Source organism: Camelus ferus, chromosome 11 (assembly GCF_009834535.1).
Source record: "Camelus ferus isolate YT-003-E chromosome 11, BCGSAC_Cfer_1.0, whole genome shotgun sequence".
Taxonomy (NCBI): domain Eukaryota; kingdom Metazoa; phylum Chordata; class Mammalia; order Artiodactyla; family Camelidae; genus Camelus; species Camelus ferus.
In genome coordinates this window covers 49,622,246-49,638,699 of record NC_045706.1, presented here as the reverse complement: position 1 = coordinate 49,638,699, position 16,454 = coordinate 49,622,246, and the positions used below count along the sequence as shown (strand labels likewise).

Here is a 16,454-nt window from a genome sequence, read left to right as displayed (position 1 = left end):
GCTCCCAGTCTCCGCGCTCCCGTCCCCGGGAGGGTGACAGCCGCCAGCCGGCCCACCTCCTCGGCGCCCATTGGCTGCCTCGCGCCTCTGCAGCGCCGGGCGGTGGCGGTGGCGGCTGGGCCGGGGCGGGGGGGCTTGGCCGCCGCTCCAGCCAGCGCCGCAAAGGGGGCGGGCGAAGCCGCGAAATCCCCCACGGCCGGGCATCTCCCTGCACGTCCCCCACGTAGGAAGCCGGCGCGGGGGCGGGAGGTTCTGTCGCGCGCGCACCGTCACGCGTGGTGGCGCCCTGCTTGGGCGGGGAGGCGCGGGGCGCGCGAGGAGGCACAGCTGGGCCTGGCTTGCTGTTGAACTGGGCAGCCTAGAAGGGGCGGCCCCCTTCCTCGGAAACGAGGGCTCGCCCCCGGGAGTTCCGCGGAAGGGGAGACGCCGGGAAGTGGCTCGAAGAAGTGGGCGTGGAAAGCGAGCGGGGACTGTGCCGGCAGAAGCAAGATCCCGGAGGCTTCGCGGTCCTCGCACTGGGTCCCCTCACCAGCCAGCTTACGCGGGCCCAGGGGGCCGAGCGCGGGGCCCCACCTGGGTCCTCGCCGACAGGGCATCACCTCATTCCACCCCGCCCCCTTCGGCCCACCCATGCTGCGGCGCCTCCAGGCCTAATCTCCGACTGGCGGATTTGTATTGCTAAACCAAGAGCGACGCCCCACAGCGCCCGCCCCTGAGTCACCGGTTCTTGCAGCCCTCGCGAAGGGCGCACGCCAGCTGGGCGGGACTTGAGCCGCAGTCCCCAGCCTGGCCCCATCCTTCGGGCTTCCTCTTTCTTTTGGGCACTCAAGCTCGCTGGAGTCTGATGAACAGTTTAGGTGCCCTTTCTAGGTGCCACCTTTTTCACTTCCCGAAGGAAGTTTGTCGAGCTGAGAGGAATCCCTAGGAAACCGTTCGTCTTTAAAAGCGGAAGGGGAAGTGCGGAATCATATTTATGCTGCTACTAAGACTGATGGCAACCATAAGATTCTTAGATTAATTGCTTCTGTGTGCCAACCACCACCAGGAGCTTTACTACCTTACAAGAGGACGCATAATACATTTCAAAATACAAAGAAGTGGTTATTACTCTGATTCAACAGGTAAGCACATGAAGACTTACCGAAGCCATGTGTCTTGCTATACAACCAGAAAGTTGTAGATCCAGGATTAGACCTTGGATCTGTGTGTTTTCAAAGCCAGTGCTCACCCCTGGGGTTTGCTGTCCTTCAAGTTGTATATAGCCCCTCTGTCTAAATAGTCCATGATCCTGAGACCAAAGCTGCACCATGTGGTACCCTGAGATGGCCAGAGTTCAATCCCTCTACCCTAGCCTTGGATACTGGGGACCACTGACCAGGCAGAAGAAAGGTACAGTGGAATCAGGAGGGGATGGTTTAGGTCCAGAAAACCCCTCAAGAACCTCAGGGGTGTGACTTTTGCTATCAACTGAAGAGGACCTCAGTTGCGGCCCTTGAGACCAGAGCCCCCACCCGTTGGTTTTATGGCTGTGGCATCCTGAATCACCTCTTTGACCCTGCTTCCCTATCTATGACATGGAGATACTAATGCCCACCCACCTCCCTTGGTTGCTGTGAAACACTACAAATAAAATACCTACTTATGCTAATACACTTAATAAATGGTAGGTATTATCATAAGATTGACTGGGAAGCTGATGAGGTTTACACTTCAGGGCTTCTCGCTTGCATTCCCCAGATTCTGGGCCCTGAGAAGGCCTAGCAATTTTATATTTGCTGTTTTGAATTATTTCCCAAAGAGGTTCCCCCAAATTATTTAAGCTCCAAGTCGCACAGAACCTGGATCTGCCCCCAGATAGTATCATCATAAACCAGGAACAGAGAGGTTTTCTGGCATCCATCAAACACACTACCTACAAGGCCATAAAGCAAAATTGGGTGAATGGGAACGATTTGGTTGTTCTCAAGTGTCATTTGAGTCCTGCAGATGTGATTCTGCCAGACTTGCAAGGATCAAGAGCTGTGCTTTGTTAGTTGCTCTGTCTCCCACACTCAGCACAGGGCCTGACACTTGAAGGCGGACTTAGCCCAGTGCAGTGATCAGGAGCATATATACCCCTTAACCCAGGCCCGGCTAGCATCATCACCAAGCCCCCATTATGACTGAGATACATTATCTGAGCTGGAGCCAGGGGAGAAGCTTACACTACCAATAGCAAGGCTACCCTGAGATGTTCTGTTTGCAGGCAAGGAGGCTGCCAATGCTTTCTCTTTCCTGGCCTTTGAGGAATTGTTTCTCAAGGTGACTCACTCCTCCCCACCTATTGAACGCAGCCATGCCCCAAAGCCTAAGTATCTCTAGGCCTGCCCCGCTGCATCCTCCCAACCCTCAGTCCTCATCAGCCCATGCCAGAAATATTACAACAGTCCTAGCTGTCCTTCCTGATTCCTGGCTTCCTGCCATCCAAGTCATTCTGAGGCCCCGGCCACATTATTCCTGCTAAAAAGCAGCCTGATTACATCATAACCCTGCCCCGAATCCCTTGATAGCCCCCTCCTTCCTGATGAAGCTAGTTTAAACATCTCTGCCTGGTGTCTGAGGCATTCTGTAATCCGTCTCCATTCTTCCCCACTTATCTCCTCCTCTACAGCGAGGCCACTGCCCACTGTCCTTCACCCACACCAAGTCCATCCTGTTTGAGCTCATATTTCCTTGCTTGCTCATCCCTCTCTACTCGCCTCCTCCTGACCAGAGTCCCTCTCGCCGAAGGCCCAGCTCTCTTGCCCTCCCCATAACGCCCTCCCTGACCATGGCTACTCACTCAAATGACACTTGAGAACAACCAAATTGTTCCCATTCACCCAATTTTGCTTTATGGCCATGTAGGTAGTGTGTCTGATGGATGTCAGAAAACCTGTCTGTTCCTGGTTCATAATGATACTATCTGGGGGGAGTCTCCCAGGCCTCAGCCGCTCCGAAGAACAAACTCGGACTGTGCTCAGAGTCCATCTAGATCTAGAACAAGACTCTTCTTTACAGACTAGGAAGCTGAGAGGCAGCCTGTGGGCCATCTTGCCGAGTGTCCGGCTGTGGTGGAATTTGGGATTCAGACCCAGTTCTAATGCCCACCCAGTGCTCTGTCCATCCTTCCCCACCACCTCGCCGCAGCCTGGGTCTCAGATAAGTAACACTGAGTCATGACAGTCTGCCTGATATTGACTGTCTTCTAGGGGGCGGCCTTATCTGCCCCAATCAGACAGCTTTCTGAGGCCAGAGCCCATGCTGTGTCCCCCACTGGGCTCAGAACTGGGCCTCATCCCCTCTCTGTCATGCCAGTTATCACCCCTTGCACTTCTTTATTATTCCACCTCTTCTGTGCTGTCATGTAGCTCGTGGACCCCAGCCAAGCCCCTCTGCTGATTACTCCCTGGACCCTAAGGAAGAGCAGCAAAGACCTGGACCATGGGAAGTCTAGTTCCACAGGTCTCCGTGCATCTTCTCGATGGTCCACCACTATCCCAGAAGTCCCCTGGGTTTCTCTGTTCATTAACTGGGCTTCCTTGTGTGCAAGTTTGGCTGGGGGTGGAAGGTCAGACAGTGCCTGGCTGCCAACCCACCAAACACACCTGCTGGTAAGAGAATGCAGGCTACAGCTAAGTCAGAATGTAACAATTCACGTGGGACCCAAGGCATTAGGAATGTTAATCCAAAATTTCTCTGCAGTGGATCAAAGCTGTACCCCAGCATCTGGCAGCACACTTGTAACAGCTGTGCTTGCATAATGTTGACCGTTTACAGAGTAGTTTCTCATTTATTGCCTCATTTCTCCTGATAACGGGCTGGTGAGGCTAGAAGGGCAAATATCATTATCCCCACTTAATCAATCAGTGAGGGTTGTGGAGTTTCTAGAGCTTGTTTAAGATCTTAAAGAGAAAGTGAATAAGAAAAATTAAGGCCAGTGCCCACACCAGGGCAGTATCTTGGCATCCTGACACAGTGGGGGGCCCTGTGGTGCACAGCACATTCTGAAAAGAAGAACCAGGAAAGGAGCATGACCCAGCATTTCTACTATTTAGATTTTTGACTTTCAACTTGGCTGCACAAAAGAATCACCCAGAGAGCTTTTACAAATGTTGATGCCCAGGCCCCAGCCCTGGAGGTGATGGCTGAGTTGATCTGGAATGTAGTACAAACATCCTTTTAAAAGTTCCCCAGCAGGTTTGGGGTATAGCTCAGTGGTAGAGCATACACTTAGCACGCGTGAGGTTCTGGGTTCAATTCCCAGTACCTCTATTTAAAAAAAAAGTTCCCCAGGTGAGTCCTGTATATAACCAGGAATGAGAATGACTGATTTAGACCCTGACTTTCTACGGTAGTATTTTTAGCAGTCTCTTTTTGATGCTGCCAGTGGTGGTTCCTTCAGGGTCCTAGTGGCTCTGCAGATCCAGAGCACACTGGGATGGAAGTTCATTGTGACTTTCTCATCAGCTTTGCAGACAGTTCTGCTTCCTGCGTGAGAAGGCTGGTAAGGAGTGGCTGAGGTTATAAAATCACATTCTCAGCCTGCCTCCGTCCTTCTCTCATTTGCCCAAAGTTCTGCCCTCCAAAAGCATCATAACCAAGGTTATAAACTGGCAACCACCTGGCTAAAACATCCTATTTGGCTCACCTAATGTTTTATAAATATGAGCTAACACTTGAAAATTGGGAGATTTCATTTTAAAATCCAAGTTTCTGGCACCTAAGGTCTAGCCACCCAGGGCCCATGTTATCACGGGCAACAATCAGCTAACAGTGAGCACCACTGCCCCCTTCGAACAAGGCAGGGGTGCTGCAGCTCGCCCCAGGCCCCACCCAGCCCACCTGGTCACTGGTGCACATGGCTGTAGGTATTTAAACTTTCAACTGGTAATTGGAATTTACAGGCCAGAGGCCTCAGGTATCAGGGCTGGAACTGAGATAAGGCAAGAGAGGCTTTGCACGCATATCTTGCACCTGAGGCACCTCTCTTGCTTCACCCAAGTCCCAATCCTCTCAGGTATCATTAAAGTCCCTGCCTGCCTGCCCCTTGCTCAACCCTGACCTATTTACCTGGCTCAGAAAGGGCCTGACCCACCCCGCCCGCCCCACCACCACCACCAAGAGACACCTTGCTCAGTCTCTTCTCAAGAAGGATTCTGTTCCCCTTTGGGGATGACAGCCCCTCAGGGAAGCCAAGGAAAGCCTGGTCCAACCCTGTCACTTCCTGGACATCTCATCCTCACTCCATTGCCTCTGAACCTGACAAGCCTCCTGTGCAAAAAGAATAATGCTTGGAAGAAGAAGGGTTAACCAGACTGCTGAGGCCTGCCTGGCTTCAGCCCTGCTCCTTATCTGAGGCCAGCTATTTCCCCAAAGAAAACCAGTATCTTGTTGGAACAGAGCAATCTTAAATCACTCTACTGGTTACCCTGAGTTTCCTAGGATAGTTCTCCCCAGTGCCCACACACATCTGTCCTCACCAGTCCAACCAAAGGTCCTCAGTGCTGCCCCTTAGTATCGGCTCCAAAACAGAGAGAGAAATACTCACGTAGGAGAGTCCAGGTCAGTACCTCGGTGGGGCTCCTAGGCTGCGGGATTTCACAGACCAGCAAATTAAATATACAAACAAAACCTAGGCACTGACTTTTCATTTTGCTAAGAGAGGATTTTTTTAATCATAATTTCCATCTCCTGCCACCATAATTTCCTAAAGGAAAAGATGTTTAACCCAGAGAAGCAAAAATAAGAGTAGCTTTTTCAACTAAATACCTTTGGTTTTATAATCATAGTAGTACTTAGGTAGAACTTAGTACATACCAGGTATTGTTCTAAATTCTTAACTTATATTAGCCTGCGTGACCCACGGAACAACCCAATGAGGTAAATACTAATTTTATCCCCATTTTATAGATGAGAGCACTGAGTCACAAGGAGATTAAGTGACTTCTCCAAAGTCACATGGCTACTGATGGAAGAGCTAGGATCTGAGCCCAGGTAGTCAGGCTCAGGATTACCCTGCTGCTCTGACAAGGTGGGATATTCATTAACCATGTTGTCCTTATTTCCAGATGGGTCAAAGGACCTGAGTTTGGGAACTTCTCCCCTAATGTACCAAGCTATTCTTGGTTAACTTGTAAAACATGGCATGTGGATCCTGGCCCTGCAGAGCCCTCCTGTAAAGGGCATTCTCAAACCAAGTGGTGAGGCCAGTCCCCATAACAGAGTGGGGAGCTATAAGGGATGGAAGCACTTGCCCTTCCCAGTGGGTGGGGGTGGGGGCGTCTAGTTTGGTCAGTTCACCTGAGCTGGCTGAGTGTTCCCACCACTTTCAGTCTTCTGTGGCGCCAGGCCAGTATGCCCTACTCCAAGAATCACTCTCAAGGGCACCAGCCCCCACCTCTCACTTGAGCTCCAGACCCATATTTCCAATTGCCTGTAAACATCAACTCCTAGATCCTATGGGCACCTGAAATTCAATTTGTTCCCCATCACAGTCATTTCTTCTTCAATTTACTTTCTTCTCGATTCCCCGACTTGTCATTTATTCACTCAACAAATATTTGAGAAGCACTTAATGTGCCCAGCACTTCCTAGTTCACTGGAAATGTGCAGGTAAGCAAGACAGAGTCCCTGCCCACATTCTGTAGGGAGAGACAGACAGTAAACAAATCACAAATTAAATGTACCTTACGTCGGATGCTAGGAGGAAAAATACAGCAGCGTGTAGGCAACACGGCTACACCCTACAACTGCCATTTCCCCTTTGTCCTAATTAATAAATACTCTAAGTTTAAACTGAATCTGGGCCCCCCAGAATAAAGACTAGCCTTCCCTGCAATTATGTGGCCGTGGGACCAAGTTCTGGCCAGAGAGTGAAGCCGGGTACCCCTAAAACCGAGTTCCCCTGCAGAGTTTATTATTAACTTTTCTACCCAAACTTTATTCTCTTTCTTGTCCTGTACCTGTTCCCCTAAGGATTGAGGAATATAAAGAAAAGAGGGGACTGAAACTGAGCAGGACCCTGCAGGGCTTTCCCAGACACAAGCCCCTGCATGTTCCCCCTCCTTGTTTGGCCATCCCTGAGCTCCAGAGAGCAGACTCAGGCAGCTAATGATTAGAACTACAGTCTCCTGAAGGGACACAGATCACGATCTGAGGCAAATGCGTATCTTTGAGTGGTTCTGCAGAAACTACCAGAGGAGGACAGTAACTACATGCTGACCACTCGGGCATGTGCACATAGACTCTAGACTGGTTGGAACCAGAAGGCTGATGAATACAATTCCTGAAACGTCACCCTGTTACTTCACCACCAACCAATCAGAAGAATGTCCAGTAGTTGATCACACACCCAGCAACTGTCACCCCTAATGTTCAAAAACCCTTGATAGAAAGCCACTGGGGAGCTCAGGTCTTCTGAGCATGGGCTGCTCCTTGGTGCCCCACAGTAAACGCTGTACTTCATTCACTACAACCCAGTGTCAGTATTAGCGAGGGGGGCAGGAGGGCCCAAGTACGATTCGGTAACAAGAGGAAAGTGACAGTGTCTTATGGTAGCTTCCGGGAGCCATCCCTAAGATTGTGCAGCTTTCCCTCTGCCATTCCTCCTCCCTCCCTCCTGCTGCATGAAGTATAGACGATGGGCTGGCGATCCAGGAACCGTCTTGTTTATGAGATAACCTTGGGAATGGCAGCCACACAAAACCACAGAATAAACTAGAAAGAGCCTGCATCCCTGTCACCAAGGTGCTCTATATCAGCCCCACATTGACTACCTCCAGATTTCTACAGCCTGAGAGAAAAATGAAATTCCAATGTGTTAACCCAAGTGCTGTTTTGAGGTTTTCCATTACTACCAGCCAACTGTAATCCTAACTGAGCATATAAGTATCATTTCAGATAGGATGGATAGGGGAGGCCTCTCTGAGGATGTGACATTTAAGCAGAAACCAGAAAAAAAGGAAGGAGCATGCCATGCCCATGTCTCCTCTTCTCTCCTGGGAAAAGAGTATTCCAGGCAGACCCATCTCCCTGCACCCAAGCTAGAAACCTGACCATCTTTGAGCTCTCCCCCCAAATGCCCCACATCTACTCTGTCACCAAACATATATAGGTATCTATACCTGTATATGCCTTGAGAGCAAACACAACAGAACAAATTAAACTCTCTTGAATCAGTCCTCTCCTGCCCATTTGTTCTGCTAGAACAGGACTATAGTGGTTGAATGGTGCACCCGCCCCCTCACTGAAAGATATGTCCTAACCCCGACAACCTGTGAATGTGACCTAATTTGGAAAAAGGGTCTTCTTATGTAATCTCAAGATCCTTAACTTAGATAAGATCATCCTGGATTACTGGTGGGCCCTAAATCCAAGGACTGTCCTGATTAAGAGGCAGAAGAGAAGACATAGGGAAGGAAAAGGAAAATGCAGAGTGAAGACAGACAGAGATTAGAGAGGGGTTTGCAGCCACAAGTCAAGGAATGCCTGGAGCCCCCAGGAGTGCAAGAAGTTCCCTAGTGCCTGTGGCAGGAGCACGGCCCTGCTGACACCTTGGTTTTAGACTTCTGGCCTTCAGAACTGTAAGATATCATATTTCTGTTATTTTAAGCCACCACATTTGCGGTAATTTGTTATGGTGGCCCTAGGAAACTAATACAAAAATAGCACAGTATCTACTCTCTCCTCACCCCAGGCTACAGAGCTTGTAATAAAAATGTTTTGCTCATACATCAAATAATATATCCCAATATCTCAATAATATGTATATTTATTTACAACTATCAATGCATACTACTGTACTAATATGTTAGGTTTGTTATAAAACACACCTAAATGTCTATGTTAGACATGAAAACGGATGAGATAGATAGGAATGTAAAATGATACAATTACTTTGGAACTGTTTGGCTGTTTCTAACGAAATTCAGTATATGCCTACCCCATGACCCAGGAATTCCATTCCTGGGTATTTATCCAAAAGAAATGAAAGCATATGTTCCTACAAAGCTTTGTACACAAATGTTCATAGCACTTTATTAGCAATAGCCAAAACTAGAAACAACCCAAATGTCCACAAGCAAGTGAGTGGATAAACAAACTGTCGTATATCCATACTTCATACTTCTCAGCTATGAAAAAAGGAATGCTTTTTAAGGGGTAAAAATTTAATGCGATAAAATTCACACACCATATAATTCACCTAAAGTGTGCAATTCAATGATATTTACTACAATCGCAGAGTTGTGAGGTACTCACCACAATCAATTTTAGAATATTTTCATCATCCCAAACAGAAACCCCATACCCATCAGCTGCCACTTCTCACCCAAACTCCCACACACCCCAGCCCTGGGCAACCACTGCTCTATTTTCTGTCTCTACAGGTTTGCATATTCTGCACACTTCACATAAATGGAATGATACAATCTGTGATCTTTGGTGACTGGCTTCTTTCATTTAGCATAATGTTTCTAGGGCTCACTCATGTTGTAGTACATACTTCAGTCTTTTTTATTTCTGAGTAATATTTCATTGTGTGGATATATCACAGTTTGCTTATTCAGTTATAAGTTGATAGACACCTGGTTGTTTCCACTTTGGGGGTTCTTTTGGTATTGTATTAGTTTACGAGGCTTGCCATAATGAAATACCACAGACTAGATGGCTTAAGCAACAGATTTTTTTTTTAATTTAAATATAATTCTTGTATTTGTTAGTTTCCATCTCAAGTGAGGAAGAGAAACACAGCTCCTGGTCTTGGGTGCAAGGCTGGTTTCCCTTAAGCTATATCAGGAGTGTTCACTTAATGAGCCACAAAGTCACTTTACCAAAAGGTGGCCCTAGGCCTATTCAGTTGCCATATTGACTAAAAGTTTTTTGGGTTTTTGGTGTTTTTTTTAAGCAATAGAAATTTATTTTCTTACAATTCTGGAGGCTAGAAGTTCAAGATCTTGCCACTGCCAGACAGAACACAATTTAATCTCATGACACCTCAGCCTAAAGATCTTTTAGACCCTGTCGAGAGGGTTGCCTAACCAGACATCCAATGTCAGCCCTACCCAACTTCATCAGCCTGCCCTCCTGTCTTCCTCACTGGCATCACACCAGTCAGCCTCTCCAGGCTGCTTCCTCCCTTCCTCCCTCCCTTCCTCCCTTCCTCTCTCTCTCTCTTTCTTTCTTTCTTTCTTCTTCTTTCTTTCTAATTGAAGTATAGTTAGTTACAATGTGTCAATTTCTAGTGTACAGCATAATGTCCCAGCCTTGCATATATATACATATATTTGTTTTCATATTCTTTTGCATTAAAGATCATTACAAGATATTGAATATAGTTCCCTGGGTATACAGAGAAATTTGATTTTTTTAAACATTTTTTTATTGAGTTATAGTCATTTTACAATGTTGTGTCAAGAGAAATTTGATTTTTATCTATTTTTATATGTAGTGGTTATCTCCAGGTTTCTTTCCATCCTTCACAGGCTTTGCTCTCTCTGCTTAGAAAGTCCTTCCTGGCCTTATAAAGTCCTTCTTCAACCAAGAGCCTCAGCAAATCTCACCTCTTCTATCCAAACTTCCTTCTCACCCCAGACAGAGCTGATTCCTCTCTCATCTGGCTCTTAAGGCACATGTCACCCTAAGTTGTAACTTTTTTCTTTTTTGCATATTGAGCTTCACTTCTCAGCTGTAAGTCCTCAGAGGCTGGAGACCCTTATTCTTTTTTGAAAGATCAAGAATATCGCTGTTCAATCAGTGGGATGAGGATCACGGCAGAGGTAGCTGTGAATGCAGACTCAGCCTTGAGCCTCACCTGGGACCAGATAATGGACCCAGATGCAGAAGTCAAAAGTTACTGTACTTTTCTCCCAGCAAGTTGGCTCTTAAAGAGCATGAAGCAACCCACCTAAGCTCCACTCTCCTGCAATTTTAAAGACACAGTAAAGTACCAGCTTAGGGAATGGGAGGGAGGGTGGGGGGGGGGGCCATCACAAATTCTGTTTTGGAACTATATGGGAAATGCCATTAGGAAGATCTGAAACTTGTCCATGTTCCAGTGCAGAAGGGATGGGCGCCGAGTTCCTGGCATGCCTGTTCCTGCACGTTGGAAAAGACATTCCCTCTCCCAGAGTCTCTCCCGCATGCCACGCAGCTGCAAGGCAGGAGGGCCCTGTGTTTAGCTCTGACACCTTGCATTTTGCTTCCAAGAAAGGTCTAAGAAGGGAGCCTGGTAACAAAGGCCCCTCAGAAAGTCCCTGCCCTGTAGTGGTGGCTGGGCCCAGCAGGAGCAGTTAGGGGTAAGTCCTCACCCCAGGAACCCACTGCAGGGCTGCTTGGCTCACTAACACCATGATCAGAATTCCCAAAGAGAATCGCCACACAATATGTCTCTTTTACAGAAAATGTTACAGAAGGAAATGGAAAGAACATTTAGGTTTCTTACCTTACTTTCAGTAAGCGGGGGCTGGATTGGCTTTTCAGCTGCTATACCCTTAAAGACAGACAAGACAAAATAAGGTGTTATAAAAGCATCTTAGCAACTTGCATTCACAACATATTGGTGCTTATAATTAACCAATAACACTCAGAAAGTAAAAGTAATTACAGGTGACCTTGAAATAGCTAACCAAATTTTACCATGATTAATGATCCTCTGGATGAAATGCACAGAGCTCAGAAATGTCTGATCCTCAAATTTATTCACATCAACATTTATTAGGTGCTTACGAATGTGCCAGGCACTGTGCCAGGAGGTAGAGATTCAAAGATGAAAAACAACAGTGGCTCTGTCCTCAGGGAGCCCACAGTCCACCAGAGAAAACAGATGTGTCAATCAACAACGAAAGCGCAGGGCTGGCCAAGCCGCTGCAGAGGCATGTAGGGTTGCTGTGGGAGCACAGGGGTCTGTCCTTGCTGAACAACTGGCCCTACTTTGTCCCCAAGACTGTAGAATGAAGTGCTTCCCAGATGAGCATGGAAGGAACCGTCCTCGGTTAGCATCCCACCCTTCCATAACCCTCTGACAACTTCCCATGCCTCACAGGTCTTGGGAGCAGCTACCAATCAAGAGAGAGACCCACGTGGATTTCTTCATGATGGCAGCTGAAGGGATAAGGTGGGTGTACTAAATTGTTTGCAAGAAACAGCCACCACAGTTCACCTCTCGGCTCTGTACCCATGCTCTCATGTCTCTTCCCACAGTGACTCTGGGATGGGCTGTGTGACTTGCTTTGGCCAGTAGGACAGTAGCAACATGACGCAAGCGGTGGCTTGAAAAGCGCTTGTGCTGGAGCTTGCCCTCTCTTGCTGCTCCTAGGACCCGTTCTCGGTGGGTGTGAAGGAAGGGAACTCAGAGCGACAGAGTGCAAGAGGAAAGCCCACGCTACAAGGAGGGTGAATGAGGTCTCTAGAAGGTGGCATAGCAGCCCAGAGACATGCAGCCAGTCCCTGTAAGAATCCTGGGTAACCCATGCATCCTCCCTGTTGGGCAGTCACTACTATTCAGTACGTCTTGTCTTGCCTCACATAGAGCAGATGCTCAATACATGTTTGCTGTTCATGAACTTAAGAGCCATGCCCTCTTCTAAGCAGGCCCCAAATCAAAGACGCCCCATAGAAATCATGGTCCTAGGGAAGCTTAGGAAAGCAAGAAAAGGCATCAAGTAACGAGGACAATCCAGGCGAGTTTTCCACATGCCCAAGGCTCAAACAGTCTAGGTCTTACACTGATACCAATGAAAGCAAACTTCTTGCTTAAAGTGCTCTAATGAAACCTCAGTGGCAGGTCTACATGAGAATCTGGAGTAGGGCACAGTGAAAAATGCTGTCTGGGTAACCCACAGCGAAAAAAAATGTGACAATGAATATATATATATGTTCATGTATAACTGAAAAATTGTGCTCTACACTGGAATTTGACACAACATTGTAAAATGACTATAACTCAATAAAAAAAACTGTTAAAAAAAGATGCTGCCTGGGACTTGGAATAGCCTGGGAGACCAGGAGAAAGAAACTGAACGGACCATATAATTTTGGGTCCTTCCTTAGATTCAGAGTAGCAATTCAACATCCAGAGCACACCATTTCTAAGCTTGGAACAACTTGAAATATAACTGTCCTAAGGAAGTTACAGTCAGAGTGGCAAGCTTTGCCCTGAGCCTTGAGTTTGACGGAGGTAGAAAGAGCACAGGCTTGGAGTCAGACATCTGAGTTTCTGTCCTGGATCTGCCACTGACCAGCTGTGCAAAATTAGGCAAGTAATTTAACCTCACGAAGCCTCAGTTTCCTCATCTGTAAAATCGGAATGATACCTACTTTGTTGGGCCTTTGTGAAAATTAAAGGAGACAATGTAAAGGGCAGGGGCCAGCACAGGGCACTGCTCATGAAGTGTTAGCAGCAGCAGGAAAGATCATGGACTTATACGGAGGCAAAGGGCAACGGTTCCAGCTTACCCCTGCTGCTTGAGATTTCCAACTTCTTGGTTTTCAGCTTGTGTCTGAGACCCAAAGTCGGTGTTCCTCTCTCTGGACCCCCAGGTAAAACAGAGGACCAGCCCTAGACCCACAGATTGACCCTAAACTCCAAGTGCCAGTGCCCAAGCCTGCTGACTGCCACGTGGCGCCTGTGACACTGGCTGCTTTGTGCCACCTCTCCGAGGCTGGTGGCCTGTTTTAAATGCTCAGTGGCATTCTGCCTGGGGCTGGCAAAGCTGGGCAGGGGCACAGGAAGGGGACAGTGGGGACCAAGAGAGATGGCAATGACATTCCAGACAAACCTCCTAGTTCGGAGGGACTCCTCCTTCCCCAGAGCTGGCAAAACTTGTCTCACCATGGTTGTGGAATAAAGGAGGAAAAGAGAAGGGTGAGGCGTCAGAGGTTCAGGACCCACAGAAAGTCCCACTATATCCAAATAGGTGCCTTGGATTCTGCAAGAGAGACTAAGATTGAGCTTCCACTTGGGTGTTAGAAACAGGATTGAATCCAGTTCTCTCAGTGGCCTGGGGGCAGGAAGAATGTGTCTGGGCTGCACTTTGCAAAGCCCTTCTCAGAGATGATGAAAGGGGCATCTTAAACCCTGCAGGACTGAGGGGAAGTTGCACACCTCACTGCACCCCCTCCCAGAGCCCAGGCCTCTCACCTGGAGGTCAGCGCAGATCCTCCTTGAGCTTGCACTCCCTCCCCACTTTTAGATGCTTTTTGGCAACTAATTTGAGATCCAAGAACTGACCTGGGGAGAGTCTTCACAAAGCCAACAAGCCAGGCCACAGCAGTGACTGAGATGCTGTTCTGAGAGAGTTTCTATCCCCAGGGCACTGGCCCTGCATTTGTTATTGGACTTAAACCCCACTGGGCCTCAATTTCCCAAACTGTAAAAAGGGAGCAATTGTAGTCTTTGCTCCAGGGGGGCCATCTGCAGCACAGGTTAATTTAAAATGAGCCAGCTACTCAGAAGAATATAACTTATCCTGTAAACATTTTCCAGGGTGTGTTTCAGCATCCAGGGGAGAAGCAAAGCTCTCCGTAAGAGGCAAGAATGGATTTCTGCTTTTACCTGGCAACGTAAAATCTGGCCAAGGGAGGCTTCACTTCGAGAGAAAAAGCCACGCTCCCGTTTTCATCACACATTCATGACTTTGCAGCATGACTGTCTAAGAAGTGATCAACCAGAGGCGTTACATGAATGATCTTCTGGGCTCCTGTTGGTCAGGATCTGTCAGGCCCAGGTGACAATTAAACTGCACAGAGAGTTCGTTGCTGGATCTGATGGGCTCCTGTCTTGTTTCATAACAGGTCCCTGCAGTGCTATTGGTCTGGGGCTTTCCTCCTAAAAAATGGACCCTCACTTAACACCTGCCAGGGAGAGTGGGCTGAGTGGGCAGTGGTGCACGTGACCATGTGAAGTCAGAGAAAAGCTAGAAGAGATCTTACCCATCCTCGCTGGCAGTTCTGCCCCATGGTGGGAGGACAGCGGCTATGCCCGGGGCCTTTCTTCTCTTCTGACCTCAGCAGCAGGGGCTGGGATGCCTGGAGAAAAGCAGAACCCAAAGGAGGCCACATCAGGGCCTCGTTCCTGTCCTCATCAGCTGGGAGGCTAAAGATCCAGATACTGAGGACCAGGGGCAGAGTGCAGGCCCCTGTTTCCAGAAGGATCTGTAATCCCAAGTAAAATATCATAAGGTTTCTGGCAGGATATTATTCCTGGAACCTAGTCTGCAGGTGGTGCCTCCTCTGCTTACAAAGAGGTCTGAAATATGCTGCTTTGGGGAGGAAATCAAATAGGAATGGAAAGTAGCCAAGACAATTAAAAGGTCAAAATTTCAGAAGTGTGATTTTTGTCACAGTGTCACTCTTTCCCCTGTCTAATTTAAACAGGTTAGGGAGTATCTCTGGGTAAAAGTTACTTTTCTCATTATAAAAGCAATGCACACGCATCACAAAAAAATGTTAGAAAATACAGGCAAGTAGTTTAAAACATTTAAATCAGCTTTACTCCTACAGAAATAAGCTCTATTAACATGTTGGTATCTACCCTTCCCTATATTTTTCTCCAGATAACTACATACCAATAACAACACAAAAATGGAACCCTGGTATAATTTTAGAAACTACTTTTTTCCATGGGATAATATATTATGAAAATCTTTTCATGCCGATTAATCAAGAGCTCATTTTTTATTGGTTATACTGGGAAGAGAGCTTATAATTCATATACAGAAAGGCTAACTCAAGAACCCCTAGTCAATAAATGTCAAATAGCCTAAGTCAGAATTCATAGCAATTTTATTAAGTCTCTACCATATCGTGAACAGCTTACAAATATTATGTGATTTGCCTAACGATTAGTGTGCTGCAGCAAATCCAAAAGCCTCCCTACGATTTGAGGCCTTTTCAGTTCTAAGAGGATGAGCCAAGAATCCAGGCTTCCAAACACTGGCGTAAGCTGGGCATCCAGCCACTGAATCCCAATGGCTCAGGGTTGGTGAATTCTGCCAGAATTGGTCTTGGCGGGATACCTGGCACCCCTGACACCCCAAACGTTCCCTGGCCCAGCTCAGAGACGCAAACAAAATTTGTGGGGTTGCTTTGTTATTTGTTTACCTACACAAAATTTGACTTAAAGCTCAGACTTAATTCCTCCATCTCGAGAGATTCCAGAAGAGAGAAAACACAGAACTTGGCTGTGAAATATTCTTCAGAGAACTTAAAAATGTCAGTACTTGTCTGATATTTACTCCCCCGTCTCCCATTAGAGGACACTCTCCCAGGGTGCAGGGACTTTGTGTGTCCTCAGTTGTACACACAGTAGGCACTGAATGCAGCCTCGAGGTCAGGCTGCTTGGCTTGGAGCTCTGCTCAGCCACGAAATAGCCTGGACTCTGGAAAAGTTACTTAGCCGCCCTAAACCTCGGTCTCCTCAACTGCAAAGTGGGGCT

General features: G+C 47.6%; 1 long non-coding RNA gene across 1 annotated transcript; it reads left to right on the top strand.

The window, feature by feature from the left end:
* The first annotated feature begins 203 nt into the window (after nucleotides 1-203).
* LOC106729169 lies at nucleotides 204-14,950 on the top strand. Its single transcript, XR_001365514.2, has 3 exons — nucleotides 204-1,121; nucleotides 12,062-12,133; nucleotides 14,504-14,950. It is a non-coding gene; the product is annotated as an uncharacterized LOC106729169 (long non-coding RNA).
* The last annotated feature ends 1,504 nt before the right edge of the window (nucleotides 14,951-16,454 follow it).